The sequence below is a fragment of the Phascolarctos cinereus genome, unplaced genomic scaffold (genome assembly GCF_003287225.1).
Source record: "Phascolarctos cinereus isolate Bilbo 61053 unplaced genomic scaffold, phaCin_HiC Scaffold_3;HRSCAF=262, whole genome shotgun sequence".
Lineage (NCBI taxonomy): Eukaryota > Metazoa > Chordata > Mammalia > Diprotodontia > Phascolarctidae > Phascolarctos > Phascolarctos cinereus.
The window spans coordinates 77,349,750-77,361,860 of NW_027555736.1; the positions used below are offsets into that span (position 1 = coordinate 77,349,750).

At 37.1% G+C, this 12,111-nt stretch overlaps 1 pseudogene across 1 annotated transcript in view; it reads right to left on the reverse strand.

The window, feature by feature from the left end:
* The window catches only part of LOC110203745 (cytochrome P450 2C19-like), a 118,999-nt pseudogene extending 106,889 nt beyond the window's left edge, over positions 1–12,110 (reverse strand). Inside the window, exon 1 of the transcript XR_013485500.1 lies at positions 12,059–12,110. The product of XR_013485500.1 is annotated as a cytochrome P450 2C19-like (transcript). The remainder of the gene's footprint in view (positions 1–12,058) is intronic.
* Position 12,111: the final 1 nt, after the last annotated feature.

A 12,111-nucleotide genomic window follows, 5' to 3' on the forward strand; every position in this document is an offset into this window, starting at 1 on the left:
AATGATTTCAATTCTTTCAGGGAAATATGAAGTGAGGCTGTTGGCTGTGAGGTGTCCAAGAAAGGGGAGCCCTGAGAGACTTGAGGGGGACAAAAAGGTTTGGAATAACCATGGTACTCAGATAATTAATTATGGAGGCATAAAAGGATTGCTCTGCCACGGTGAGGGCCGAGTTGAGATGATATGAAAAGTATGTAGTGGACCCAATAGGCAAATTATTGTGATTTTTCTCTAGCTTCATTCATTAGCCCAGGAGTAAGGGCAAAGGAAGTAAATGGTGGGAGTAATCTCTACCCAGACTAGGACTTTGCATGGTGAGACTACAGAAAAGACAAGGAATTTTGAATTAAACATTAACAAACAATAATTGCAAAACAGAGAGCAGTAAAGTTTGTTGTTGCAATCCCTTGTACTTCAATGAACCCAAGAAATGATTACCTTAAAGGCTCAGTGGGGGAAAAGGTTATTGAGGCAAAGAGAATAAACATTTATACAGGGCCTATTAGGTAGTAGACACTGTACCAAGTATTGTACAAATATTGTCTCATTGGATTCTCACAACTGCTTCTTGAGACGTATGATGTTATCCCCATTTTACAGTTGGGGAAAGTGAGGTTAAGCGACTTGCCCAGAGTCACACAGCTAGTAAGTGTCTCAGGTCTTCTCAACTCCAGGCCCAGCATTCTCTCCACAGCACCACCTTACTACTAGGAAAGCTCTAATTTCTAAGGAGATTATCAAGTTTATAGTTTAGATCCTAATTGGGTAAGAACTCTAACAATATAATCTCAGGAGTCCTTTTGCTAGATCATTGTATCTTGTGTGTGTTTTTCCTTTCTCTTTGTAAACGTGGCTGTGTAGGCTATGTCAGTCAATTAATGCTTATTAACTATATACCATGTAAGAAATACTGCTAAGTGCTGGGGATATAAAAAGAGGCAAAAGGGAATCCCTGCACTCAAGGAGTTTGCAATCTAATGGGGAGACAACAAGCATGAGCAAACAAGCCATACACAGCATAAATAGAAGAAAATCACAAGAGGGAAGGCACCAGAATTAAAAGGGGTTAGGAAAAGGTTCCTGTAAAAAGTGGATCTTAGTTGGGACTTAAAGGAAGCCAATCAGGAGTATGAGCAGGGAAGCATTCCAGGTATGGATACAGCCAGGGAAAAGGCCCAGAGACAAGAGATGGAGTATCTTTGTTAGTGGAACAGTCAAGAGACCAGGGTCCCTATATGAGAGGACATGGTGAGGAATTAGGTGCAAGAAGACAGGAAAGAAAGGAGGGGATTAGGTTACGAAGGGCTTCGAATCCCAAGCAAGGATTGTGCATTTGATCCTAGAGAAGATAGGAAGACCTGAAGTTTATAAGTGGAGGAGGTGACATAATCAGACCTGCACATTAGGAAAATGACTTAGGTGGATGAATGGAAGATAGATTGGAGCAGGGAGATAATTGATGCAGGTAGATCAACTAGCAGGTTATTTCAACAGTCATGAATGAAGTGGGAAGGCCTGTACTAGAATGGTGGCAATGTCTGAGAATGGGGGCTACTCAAGAGACATTGTAAAGGTGAAAAAGGCCTTGTAAAAGATTGGATATGAGGGGTGAAAGATAGTGAGTAGTCCAGGATGGCACCTAGGTAGAGAGCCTAGGAAAATGATGTTGCCCTCTGTGATAATAGGGAAATTAGGAGGAGGTAGAGGGTTTAGGGGAAAAAAGATAACGTGTTCAATTTTGACAGGTTGAGTTTAAAACATCTAAAAGTAAACAGGAGATGGGAGACTGGAGGTCAGCAAAGAGATTTGGGTAGAATAGGTAGATTTGAGAATCATCAGCATAGAGATAGTAATTAAACCCATGGGAGCTGATGAGATCACCAAGTGAAGTTGTATAGATGGAGAAACAGCTCTGATAGAACTCTCTGGGACACCTACAGTAAAAGAGAATTTTCTGGATGAGGATGCTTTGAAGGAGACTAAGGAGCACACAGATGAGTAGGAGAATCAGGAATGGTATCTTGAAAACCCAGAGAGAAGTGTGTCAAGGAGAAGAGGGTGATTAACAGTATGAAAGGTTGAAAAGAAGTTGAGAGTTAAGATTAAAAAAAGGCCATTGGATTTGGCAACTGAGATTGTTGGTGACTTGGGAGAGAGCAATTTTGGTGGAATAATGAGTTTGGAAGCCAGATTATAAGGGTTAAGAAAAAAGTGAGAGGACAGGAAGTGCAGGCATCTATTGAAGACAGACTTTTCCAGGAGTTTAGTCACAACGTGTGGGAGAGACATGGAATGATCATTAGTGGTGATGGAATAATCAAGTGTTTGATTTGAGGCTGAGAGAGACATAGATTTTTTGTAGGTAGTAGGGAAGGAGCAGTAGAGTGGGAGAGATTGGGGATGACAGAGATGGAAATCTGTTCAAGGAGATGGGATGGAATAAGATCACTTGTGCAGATAGAGAGGGGTTAGCCTTGGAAAGGAATGAGATCACTCTTTCCCTGTGAGACAGGGATGAAAGAGATAGTGGCAGAAGGAATATGAGGATAACAATACTGACTTCCCTGGCTTCCTCTAAATCCAAGCAAAATCTCATCTTTTACAGAAAGCCTTTGAGACTGCCTCTTAATTTTAGTGCCTTCTTTCTGTTGTTTCCTACTTATCTTGTAGATCAGTTGTTTGTATATTTATTTGCATGGTGACTCCCCTATTAGATTATGAGCTCCTTGAAAGGAACTTTGCACAAGGTCACAAAGCTTGTAAGTGTTAAGTGTCTGAAGTCGGATTTGAACTCAGGTCCTTCTAACTCCAGGGTCAGTTGCTCTATTCTCTGCACCACCTCACTGCCCCATTTGTTCTTAATTATGCACTATTCTTCCAAAGCTTCATCCCTTCTATTAGATCCCATTCACTACTGAGTAAAAGTCACCTATTGTAAACACTTATTCATAGTCTGTCCTTTAGGAAGAATTCAAAGAAACCTGGAAACATTCATGACAATTGGTGCAGAGTAAATTAAGCGCAACCAAGAAAACTATTCATGATGACAACGAAAATGTAAACACATACTAAACCAAATAACACACAGTTATGTGGACCAAGCCAAAACTGTTCCTGAACAGATGAGAAAACATACTCCACCACCTTGTTTATAGAATAAAGAAAATATTGGGGATTCCTCCTACCAAGAAATACATGAGAATTATATGTGTATAACTTAAGAGAACTGAAGACACAGTTGTATAATTGAAGAGATATTAATTGTTCATGACTGAGTCTGGTGAAAATAATAAAAATGACAATATTACCTAATTAAATTGCTTATTCAATGTCATACCAATCAAACTGCCATAGAATTATTTTATAGGATGAGAAAAATAATAGTATAATTCAGGAACAAAAGGATAATAATAATATAATTTAGGAACAAGTTGCCAAGAATCCCATGGGAAATGATATTTAAAATTTCTAAAGAAGGAAGCCTAGCAGTACCAAATATCAAACTGTACTACAAAATATTAATCATCAAAACTATATTTGATACTGATTAAAAATGAAAATGCTGATCAGCAGAACAGATTAATTACACATGATTCAGAAAGAAATTAAAAAGTAACACAAAGTTTGATAAAAGCAATCCAACTATGAATGACTGAAGGAATAGATTAAAAATATATATTAAACACTTATGTGCCAAGCATTGTGGCAAGTGCTGGGGATATAAATACAAAAGTGAAGTTAGTTCTTGTCTTCAAAGAGCTTATATTCTAATACAAGAAGTTATGACATATAAGGGAATGGTGTCTAGGAAGGATTATGTTGATTCAGAAAGTTAATGGGATAATTCATAAAGCTATAGGGTAGTGAGTTTGCATTATCCTTTATATAAGTAATGACAGAGTTTATTTGCTTATAAGGACAGAACTGGGAATCAAGACAGCTGGCAAGAAGAGGTAGAATATATTCCCACCCCCATCACTTTGAAGAGGTTGGAGATCCACAAGTGTCGCACATTGCACATATTTTCACACTTTTTTGGTCTATTGGTCAGTTATGCTGATTTCTCCCATACTTTAATTTTTTTTTTTGCTTTAAAAATGCTCTTTTTATAAAGAATGACCCTCTGAAGGGAAAAAAGAAAGGAAAGGGTATATCAGGTGTGGGGTACCTGCAGCTTTGAGGCTGCTTGTGGCCCTCTAAATCCTCAAGTGCAGCCCTTTCACTGAATGCAAACCTCACAGAAAAGGATCCTTTTAAGGAGATTGGTTCTGTGAGGTTTGGATTCAGTCAAAGAGCTGAACTTGAGGATTTAGAGGGCCAAAATCAGCCTCAAGGCCACAGATTCCCTACCCCTGGAATTGATACTAAGGAAACTACAGTGATATTTTGAAAATGAAAACAAAAAGTGAAAGAGAGAAAAAAAGAAAGAAAGAAAGAAAGAAAGAAAGAGAGAAAGAAAGAGAGAAAGAAAGAGAGAAAGAAAGAGAGAAAGAAAGAAAGAAAGAAAGAAAGAAAGAAAGAAAGAAAGAAAGAAAGAAAGAAAGAAAGAAAGAAAGAAAGAAAGAAAGAAAGAAAGAAAGAAAGAAAAGAGTTGACTGGGAAAACAATGCAGAAACTTTCTCTGATAAAGATCTGCTATTTGAGATCTACAGGGAACTGATTTAAATATACAAGAATGAGAACCATTTTACAACAAATGGAATGAAACAGGCAGTTCTTAGAGGGAAATAAAAGTTGTCAACAATTATAAGGAAAAAAGTGCTCAAAATCACTAAAAATTAGAGAACACAAAAAGAAACTTTTTTGAGGTTCTACTTCATGCCCAGTAGATTGACCAAGATGACTAAAATACAAATGAAAATTGTTAAAGAAGTTATATAGGACAACATGAATGTACCATTGTTTAAACTGTGAATTGGTCCAGCCATTCTAAAAAGAAATTTGGAATTATACTAAAAAGAAATCACTAAGTAGCACATATTTATTGACCCAACAATATCAGTTATAGACATGTACTCCCAAAGAGATCAAAGACAGAAGGAAAAGTCTCACATGTACAAAAATAATTATAGCAATGCTTTTCATTGTAACAAAGAAGTGGAAACTAAGGAAAAGGTTTGGGAAAGAGAGAAATATTCAACAATTAAGGAATAAATGAGTCTACTGTACTATACAAATTAATGAAATGGAATACCATTGTCATCATAGATGACAAAAGGAACAGATTCAGAGAAACCTAGGAAGATTTTTATGAACTGATATAGAATGAAGTACATCTTTGTATGTACTTTGTATATGGAAAGTTCATATAAAATAGGATAATAGAAGGTTCAGATTAAAAATAGACAGGAAGTAATTTTGGAAGTCTTGCTAAGGACCCTGGCATTCATAGTTCCAGAGGACTAAAGACCTGTAAAGAGTTGGTTTAGACTAGATTCTCTAGAGTCAGACTGTAATCTCTGCCACAGGAGAGGAATTTTGAATTACTAGCCTGGAGAGTTTCCTCACCCTGTGCCATAGAAATTCTACCTTTAGTTTCTATCCCTCTCAGGGATATTAAGCAGAAAGGACTCATATGCAAAGAAATATGGGTGACAGGGGTGGAGGGGTATATCGTTATGTGGGTCTAGACTCCACCAGGCCATTTAATTATCTTTAGACAGTCAAGACAACAGCGACCACCCTAATCAGTGGTGAATATTTCCCTTGATAAGATTCCAGAGGATCTAGTAAGTTACCTTTTTACCTTTCTTTCTCTCTTTTTATTTAAAAGTGTTTTGAAAGTTTACTGCGGGTTTTTTTTTAACAGTTTATTTACTATTTTCAAGGATACCTTAAAGATAGCTATCTGTAGATAGGGATATGATTGCTCTTAATTGCCTGGGTTTAGTTGAGTACCACAAGTGCAAATGGGGAAGTATCTGGGGACACACATTAGTGGTTAAAAGTGGAATAATTAAATTGTTTCCCTGTCAATCACAGAAGAATAGATCCAGTGTTCAGCAAACACTAATAATCAAAATTGGATTGTGATCTAGGGCTCCAAGCAGTGATGATTTGTATTAATAATCAAAATCCTTAAGCTCACTAAAATAGCACAGAAAGCACCCACTTGGACCTGCAGGCCATTGAGCTTAGATTAAAACTATGTGCCTATTTCTTATTGTAGCTAAGTCCCTCTAAACATGGGTGCTCTGGGCAAAAATCATCAGCCTCCAACTCAGAGAAAATTAGGGTAGATCAGAGAGTAACTTTTCCTTCTGTCTTTGATCTCTTTGGGAGTACATGTCTAGAACTGATATTGTTGGGTCAATAAGTATGTGCTACTTCTTCAGGGAAAGACTGAGTTGACCCAGTGGGAGGACATAGGCATGGTCTAGGAATATGTACCTCCACTCCTCTGTTTCTCTTGGGGGGAGGGAGAAAAGAGAAATAAATACCCAGACTTATGTGGTTTCTGAACAACAACAACTGCTATATGTGTGTGTGTGTGTGTACCGATATTTTCAGGTTCATAATGAGAGAAGACAGAAGACCTTCAGGAAAATAGGCACATTGATAGACCATTGGTGGAGCTGTGAATTGGTCATATCATCCCAGAAAGGAATATGTTTTTTAACTTTTTATTTATTTCATTTTAAATTTGTAGAATAAAAGAAGCATTTCTGTAACTGTATAATAAAAAAAAGGTGATTGCACATGAACCTGCAAATCTATTATGTACAACTTGCTATTCCTTTTAAATATGTCATAAAGTAATGTAAATTTCTTTTCCCCATTTTTTTTCTCTCCAGCTGCCCACCTTAGAGATCACTACCATTACACACAAATATGTATATATGCAAAATTATTCTGTACATACTTCTATTATTAGTTCTTTCTCTGCATGCTAACAGCATTCATTGCATTATGATTTGAAAAGGACACTTTTAATATTTCTGCTTTTACTATAAAATTTTTATGTCCTAATATATGGTCAATTATTGTAAAGATACCATGAAGTGCTGAGAAAAAGGTTTATCTCTTTCTCTTTTCATTCAAGTCCCTTCAAATATCTATCATATCTGGTTTATCTAAAATTCTATTCACTTCCTTGACCTTTTTCTTATTTATTTTTGGGTTAGATTATCAGTTCTGAGAGGGAAAAGTTAAAATATCCCACTATTACAATACTACCACCTATTTCCATGTGTAATTCATTTAACATTTCTTTTAAAAACTTGGATGTTATAACATTTGATGCATATAGGTTCAATATTGATATTGCTTTGCTATTCATATCAAAATGTAGCTACCCTGTTTATCTCTTTCAATTAAGTCTATATTAGCAATAACTTTTTTTCTGAGATCATGATTGCGTCTACTGAAGCATACTAAATTCTTCTCTAACTCTCTATTTTAACAGTGTGTGTATCTCTCATTCTTAAATGTGTTTCATGTAAACAACATATTAATGGATTTTGACTTTTACTCTATTCTACTATCTGTTCCCATTTTATGGGAGAATTCATCCCATTCACATGCAAAGTTATAATTACTATTTGGAAATGTCCCTGTTAACTTATCTTCTCTTCTTACCCTCCTGTTCTATATTCTACTCACTCCTCTAACAGTCTCTCTCTTATCCTCTCCCAACTTCACACACTCTTTTCCCCCCAAGACTTTTAAATCTTAATCAACACACCCTTCTAAAAGTTCCTCCCCAATACCTCATCTTCTCTCCCTTATACAAATCCAGAAGACTTTTCATCCCACCAGATGTAAATAGTTTCCTCTTCAACCAAGATCTGAAAAAAGTAAGATTCCAACATTACCAGTCCTCCACCTCCATCTGCTTCTTCTTGTATCAGTTCTTCCTTTTATGTCCCATTGGTTTTTTTTACTTTCTTTAACCTTTAAATGCTTTTTTATTTGCTTCTTTTCTTTTTTTTTTTAATATAAATTTGTTTTTACTTTTCAACATTCGGTTCCACAAGTTTTTGAGTTCCAAATTTTCACCCCATCTCCCCCCTCCCTCCACCCCAAGATGGCATGCATTCTGATTATACCTTCCCTAGTCTGTCCTCTCTTCTGTCTCTCTTCCCTTCTCTTATCATCTTCCCCTTCTATTTTCCTGCAGGGCAGGATACATTTCTGTACCCCATTTCCTATATTTCTTATTTCCCAGTAGCATGTGAAAACATTTTTTTAAACTTATATTTTTAAAACTTTGGGTTTCAAATTTTCTCTCTTCCACCCTCCCCACCCACCCTCATTGAAAAGGCAAGCAAATCAGTATAGCTTCTACATGTGCAGTTATGCAAAACACGTCCATAGTAGACATGTTGTGAAAAACTAACTCTATATCCCTTAATCCTATCCTGCCCTCCCATTTATTCTATTCTTTCTTTTGACCCTTTCCCTCCTCAAAAGTGTTTACTTCTGATTACACCCTTTCCCAATCTGCCCTCCTCTCTATTATCCCCATGCTCTCTTGTCCCCTTCTCCCCCCATTTTCCTGTAGGGTGAGACAAATCTCCATACCCAATTGAATGTGTATGTTATTCCCTACTTAAGCCAAATCCTATGAAAGTAAAATTCACTCATTCCCTCTCATCTTCCCCCATTTTCCTTTCTGCTGTAAGAGACTCTTAATTTCTGTTTTATTTTGTGTGAGATAATTTACCCCATTCTACCTCTCCCTTTCTTCTTCTCTGAGTATCATCCTCTCTCATCCCTTAATTTTATTGTCCAGATATGACCCCTTAATCTTCAGCTCACCTTGTGCCCTCTATCTGTCTACACATACATACATATAATTTTTTTCCTCCAACTGCCTGGACACCAACAAAGGTCTCATGAGTTATAAATATCATCTTTCCATGCAGGAATGTAAACAGTTCAATCTTAATAAGTCTCTTATGATTTCTCTTTCCTGTTTACCTCTTCATGTTCCACTGCAGTCCTGTATTTGAAAGTCAAATTTTCTATTCAGCTCTGGTCTTTTCATCAGGAATGCATGAAAGTCCTCTTTTTCACTGAATGACCATTTTTTCCCCTGAACGATTATACTCAGTTTTGCTGGGTAGGTCATTCTTGGTTGTAATCCTGTTTCCTTTGCCCTGCAGAATATTATATTTCATGCCCTGCAGTTCTTTAATGTAGAAGACGCTAAATCTTGTGTTAGTCTGATTGTGTTTCCACAGTACTTGAACTGTTTCCTTCTGGCAACTTGTAATATTTTCTCCTTGACCTAGGAACTCTGGAATTTGGCTATAATATTCCTAGGAGTTTTCCTTTCAGGATCTCTTTCAGGAGGAGATCTCTGGATTCTTTCAATTTCTATTTTGCCCTCTGGTTCTACTATATCAGGGCAGTTTTCCTTGATAATTTCTTGAAAGATGATGTCTAGGCTCTTTTTTTGATCATGGCTTTCAGACAGTACAACAATTTTTAAATTCTCTCTCCTGGATATATTTTCCAGTTCAGTTTTTCCAATGAGATATTTCAAATTGTTTTCTACTTTTTCATTCTTTTGAATTTGTTATACTGTGTCGTGATTTCTCACAAAGTCACTATCTTCCAATTGCTCTATTCTAATTTTTAAGGAAGCATTTTCTTCAGTAAGCTTTTGGACTTCCTTTTCCATTTGGACAATATTTTTAAGGGCATTGTTCTCCTCGTTGGCTTTTTGGACCTCTTTTGCCATTTGGGTTAGGCTATTTTTTAAGGTGTTATTTTCTTCACTATTTTTTTGGGTCTCCTTTAGCAAGCTGTTGACTTGTTTTCCATGATTTTCTTGCATCACTCTCAGTTGTTCCTCTACTTCCCTTACTTGCTTCTGAAAATCTCTTTTGAGCCTCTTCCAAGGCCTAGGACTGATTCATATTTTTCTTGGAGGCTTTGTATGTAGGAGCTTTGACTTTGTTGTCTTCTTCTGGTTGTATATTTTGACCTTCTTTTTCACCAAAGTAAGATAATATAGTCTGACTCTTTTTGTGCTGCTTGCTCATGAACCCAGCCAAATACTTGAGCTTTAAACTCTTTGTTAAGGTACAAATCTGATTCTAATGTGGAGAATGTACTGTCCCAAGCTTTAGGGGGTTTGTACATCTGTTTTCAGAGATACTTCTAGGGATATGTAAATTTTCAGTTCTTCCAAGGTGGTATGAAAAGGGGCTAGGTGTTTACTCCTTTCCTGCCCTGCAACTACAAGTACTCCTTTCTGTCCTGTAAATACAAGTACTCCTTTCTGTCCTGTAAATACAAGTACTCCTTTCTGTCCTGTAACTGTGAGGAGGTGTTGCTCTCCACAGCCACTACAATCCACCAAGCCAGCGCTCCTCCTCAACCCAGCACAGCCGCCTGGAACTGTGGCCCAGATCCAAACACAGGTAAAGCAAGAGATTACTGACTCAGCACTGGCAAACAGATCCCTGCAATCCCTCTCTGATCAGCCACTAGATTCCCCCTCAGTCTGTCAGCCAGAACCTTGGAAAGCAACTGCCCTCCCCCCAGGAACATGCTCTTGGGGAATGGAGCTGAAACCCCACCTTCCTTTCTCAGCACTGACAGAAACAGACTTTTCCCACTGACCTTCTAAGTTGTCTTTGGCATTGGTGGATTGAGGAGTCTGGAAACCTCTACAGCTGCCCACAATTCATTCCTCTGAGGTCTGCTCCAGGTTCACTGAGGCCTGCGTGCCCATGCCACGCTGTGCTGTGCTCCCAGCACAGCTCGATACACCTTTCTGATCAATCATCCAGGTTGTCATGGGCTGGAAATTTGTTTCACTCTGTCTTTTTGTGAGTTCTGCTGCTTCAGAATTTGTTTAGAGCCATTTTTTATGAGTATTTGTAGGGGTTTGGAGGAGAACTCAAACAAGTCACTTCTTTCACTCTGCCATCTTGGCTCCACCCCCCTTCATGTTCCATTGTTGAGATAATTGTTCCTTTTTACCTTTTCCTCCTCAATTCTGTTTTTAGAATCATCCCATCACACACAACTCGATCCAATATTTATTTCAAACTATCCTAGTAATGATGACACTTTAAGAATACCAATAGCATTTTCATATATAAGATGTAAACAGTTTGACCTTAATAAGTCCCTTATAATTATGCTTTATATTTTTCTTATATTTCTTCTGGATCTTTTGTATCAAATTTTCCATTGAGTTCTAGTCTTTTTCTCACAAATATCTGAAAGTCTTTCAGTTAGTCAAATATATAATTTTTGGATATGGTATCGAAATACATAGCATGGAATATGTAGTATATAGTACAGTTATACTCAACTTTGCTGCATAAGTAGTTCTTGCTCAAAATCCCAGCACTTTTGCTCTTTGAAATATAATATTCCAAAACCTATGGTATTTCCATGTAGAAGCTGCTACATCTTGTGAGATCCTGATTGTGTCTCTACAGCATCTGAATTTCTTTTTCTTATTGTTTCTAATATGATCTCTTTAACCTGGGAGTTTTGAAATTTGACCATGACATTGTTGTAAGTTTCCCCCAGGCTCTCTTTTAGGTGGTGAACAGTGGATCATTTTCTCTTTCTACTTTTTAATTAGAGTAGGAAGTTGAAATATGTAGTAGTAATGATCGTACTAATGGTAGCAGTACTAGTAGTAGAAGTTATAGTAGTAGTAGCTATTGCTATTGTAATAATAATAATTTCTGGTAACATTTATATAGCAGTTACAATGTGCTAGACACTGTACTAAATGCTTAACAATTATCAACTTATTTGATCCTCTCACAATACCTGGGAAGATAGATGCTATATTTATCCCCATTTTAAGCATAAAGGAACTGAAGCAAACAGAGGTAAAATGACTTTCCCAGACTCATACAGCCAGTAAATGTGTAAGTCTGGATTTTAAATCAGGTCTTTGTAATTCCACGTCCTAGCCTCTGTCCAAGTTGCCACCTCACATTGTGAGCAGTTAAGCTGCCAACGTAGTAGGATACATCTATGTGTTGAAGTATAAACATGAGACTTTTAAGGAGCATAAAATGGCTTCTAACCAAGTGGTGGTGGATAATTACACACAAGTATAGGATAGAGGACCTACTAAAAAGAATCTTAAGATCTGGTGAGGAACACAAGACAGGACCAATAAACATG